This window comes from Acromyrmex echinatior, unplaced genomic scaffold (genome assembly GCF_024713525.1).
Source record: "Acromyrmex echinatior isolate Ae372 unplaced genomic scaffold, ASM2471352v2 Scaffold36, whole genome shotgun sequence".
In the NCBI taxonomy this organism is placed as follows: domain Eukaryota; kingdom Metazoa; phylum Arthropoda; class Insecta; order Hymenoptera; family Formicidae; genus Acromyrmex; species Acromyrmex echinatior.
This window is the reverse complement of record NW_028259069.1, coordinates 40305-44015: the sequence shown is the minus strand read 5'-3', so window position 1 is coordinate 44015 and position 3711 is coordinate 40305. Positions and strand designations below refer to the sequence as shown.

The 3711-nt window shown below is 29.6% G+C and overlaps 1 long non-coding RNA gene across 1 annotated transcript; it reads right to left on the bottom strand.

The window, feature by feature from the left end:
• Positions 1-763: 763 nt before the first annotated feature.
• Positions 764-3005, bottom strand: LOC147906416 (uncharacterized). The gene is made up of 2 exons (XR_015548411.1): positions 2864-3005; positions 764-1239 (listed from the first exon to the last, which is right to left on the bottom strand). It is a non-coding gene; the product is annotated as an uncharacterized LOC147906416 (long non-coding RNA).
• Between the last annotated feature and the right edge of the window lie 706 nt (positions 3006-3711).

Genomic DNA, 3711 nt, shown 5'->3' with positions numbered 1-3711 from the left:
GAGTGAGACGAATATCGCGACCGTTGTAAAACTGCCGATCACCGAATTTGTAGCCTCGAGAGGATCGCGCGTGAAAACTTATGTGGCTGCAAGCGGCCGATATAATAGCTGCCGTCAAGATCCGTGGAATTGTGAGCCATCCGCCCGAGTGTTGTCGTTAAGAAAATTATTAGCTGCCGATCTGCGCTAGTCTCTCTTGCCATAATCGAATTATTTTTCGTCTTGTTTTGTATCTTTTGTGTCGTGCCGATTGCTGTAATTATAATCTCGTTATTTGTAACTTTCTATGGTAGAAACAGATGGTCTACCAGTATTACTTGTTAATAACTTTTATGGTGATGATGAAAATTCTAATCGAAGAAAAGAAATGTGGAGTCTGGACATAACAGCCTTATAAAAGGTACTTTTCATATCATGTCGACCATATTTAAAACCCTCGTTAATACTTTGCGATACTGACATAAATCGGTTGGGCGCGCGCACACGCGGCGCGTTTCTCTTATATGATCTAAGACTCTACCTAACTCTATCTCTGACTACCTGACGATAACGAGAATGGTGGAAGAAGACAGATGAAACAATTCCGCACAACAATTCAGAGCAAGCAGCTAGCCAATCTTTTAGTCCTAAATTTTGATCTACTGCGCATCACCTCAAATTGTCTCACCTGTCTTCTTCCATCGCGAGCGAGATTATTCTCACTCTAATGGCGACTGCGAACACGCTTGGATGTTGTATCTGGCAAATAAATAGATGCCAGTAATCAAATAATGAATCTTTATTTGAACCCCAAACAGCACAATATTAATAGTATTTTCTGAGAATAATATTTGTTAAACATTTCCTAAATCATGCAATTTAAATCATATATCTTACACAATTTTTATATAAAATATTCTTTTCGAATGTTTAAATAAAAACTATCTATCTATTAAAAAAAATCAAATTGATCTTAAGGACCTTTTAAAAAGATCCCTTTTAAAAAAATTTATAATAAAATCATCTTTTTTTCTCTCCAAACTATCAAACTTTTGTTTCTACACTGAATTTATATATTCCAACAATAAAATACTTTACTAAGATTATTGTCATATAACTGCATTTAATAGAATTCGTAATAGAATCATATATAACATACATGTTCAAGTATTACTCAATAAATTTTTGTATTATATCTACATCCACGAAGACTATACTTCCTAGAACTTTCCAGTATAATGTGTAGTTTAGACAACAGTCCTAAAAATAAAACATCAATTAATATAAATATAATATTAATATAAATATAATCAAATGTATTATTGCTAAAAACATAACCACAGTAATAATACACTAAATGGATAACTATACTTGAATTAATTTTAAAAATTATATAAAAATGCAATATGCTGAAACACAAACGATATCAGAATTATCTCGGTATTTATAAAAATAAAAAGTATTTAAAACAAATATATTATTATATATCAATATACCTACATCTATTACATACAGAATGTCTTTTTCTATTACATACAATACAAAAACATATTGTAATGTTAACAATAATATAGGAAACAAGACCGTTTATATTAAATAACATTACAATCCGAAGCGCCACTAAGTATTAAGATGTTGAACTAATATATATATTATTCAAACGAATGAATTAATTTCAGAAATAATAATTACGTGTCGATATGGTTGTCGACATTAACGCAATTAATCTGAAATGTAATAATCCCTCCAAAATTCCCCAAATTAATCTTAAAAAATTGTAATAAACTTATTGCGAAAAAATATTGCCTCGGCCGGGAGTCGAACCCGGATCTCTTGCATTCCGTGCGAGCGTCCTGAGCCTTTAGACTACCGAGACCTTAGCAATAATTTTTCGCAATAACCGATATGTATCGAGAGTAACGCATTATTTCAGCGCGCGTTTATAAACAATAAGATAGGAAAAATTATTGCTAAGGTCTCGGTAGTCTAAAGGCTCAGGACGCTCGCACGGAATGCAAGAGATCCGGGTTCGACTCCCGGCCGAGGCAATATTTTTTCGCAATAAATTTATTACAATTTTTTAAGATTAATTTGGGGAATTTTGGGGGGATTATTACATTTCAGATTAATTGCGTTAATGTCGACAACCATATCGACACGTAATTATTATTTCTGAAATTAATTCATTCGTTTGAATAATATATATATTAGTAATAACAATTATTAGCAATTAAAATTTTAAATTTAAGCAATTTAAGCTTTAAATTTTGAAGTTTAAAATATTTATAAAAATGAAAAGAAACTATCCTTACTTGTCTTTGACAATCAGTAAATAGTCATAAGTGACATAAAGTGAAACGTAAAATAAAAATAGGCTATACACGTGCATTAAGTAAACGCACTTCTTGTATTATTTATACATTACAATTTGTATTAATTATCAGAAGAGAAAGTTAGTTTTCTTCTATTTTTACATAATTTTTAAAGCGATCTCATTTTATTTTATTCAAATTCTTTTTAGCCCAAAACTACAACAGGTTTTTGAGTCTTAAACCATAAGAAATGGGCGAATCATAATCAATTATTCTCCTCATATTCGACTGTAATTAGTCAATTTCTTAAGGCTTAAAGCACCTATTGTAGATATAGACTTACTCACAAATGGAATGCTAGAAATTTCAACGTATCATTTCTCTTATGATGTCACGATCAAATATACCATATATAGCAGAAACTATTCAGAAATAAATCAAGATATATGTAAGAATAAATAAAAAAATATCATATTTATAGATTTTCAATATTTAAGAGATTTTCATAGGAATCGGTATCACTATAAATTGTACATGCAAGATCTTCTGTAATAAATTCATGTTCTACATACACCACACGAAGTGTATTCGTAAAGCCCGAGCCTTTCTGCCATCCTGTCACAATTATTACAGAATCACCAATTTTGATAAAACCACGACTTTTACCAAAATTTAATCCATATTGTACACGTACATCCACATCCTTCATCCAATCGAACCGGACCCTGTACTTCTGTACAATAAAGAATATAATATATGAATATATATTATATTATATATGAGTGTATATATATATATATACACTCGTATATATAATATATATTCATATATATATATATATATATATATATATATATATATACACTCGTATATATAATATATATTCATATATATATATATATATATATATATATATATATATATAGAGAGAGAGAGAGAGAGAGAGGCAAGAAAGGCTCCCTGATATGAGATATCGAGTCGATTTTGGGTAGGACTGGCAAGTAACGCGTTATTTGTAACATCGTTACAAATTACTAATAATTAATACATATTGTAACGAATAGGTAACGACGTTACATTTTCTTCTGAGTTCATGGTAACGCAATTACATTTTTGGAGTTTAACGGTAACAATTTTACTAGTTACTTTTATCGTTATTTTATTTCTAACTACGTAAAAGTTTAGTCGTGTGTAACTATAACTCTAGTAACAGAGATAAAACAGTCTGATTGACTGTCTAAATCACGCGATCACACTTTTTTTTTCATTGTATTCACAGTTTACACGTATAGGCTAACTCAGATAAAATCTTTACAATATATTTAATTTCTTAAAATAAAATTTGTTCTGTGTCATATCTTACAAATTAAATATATGTTTATAATGCAGATTACAAACAATACTATTTTTTTATTATCAT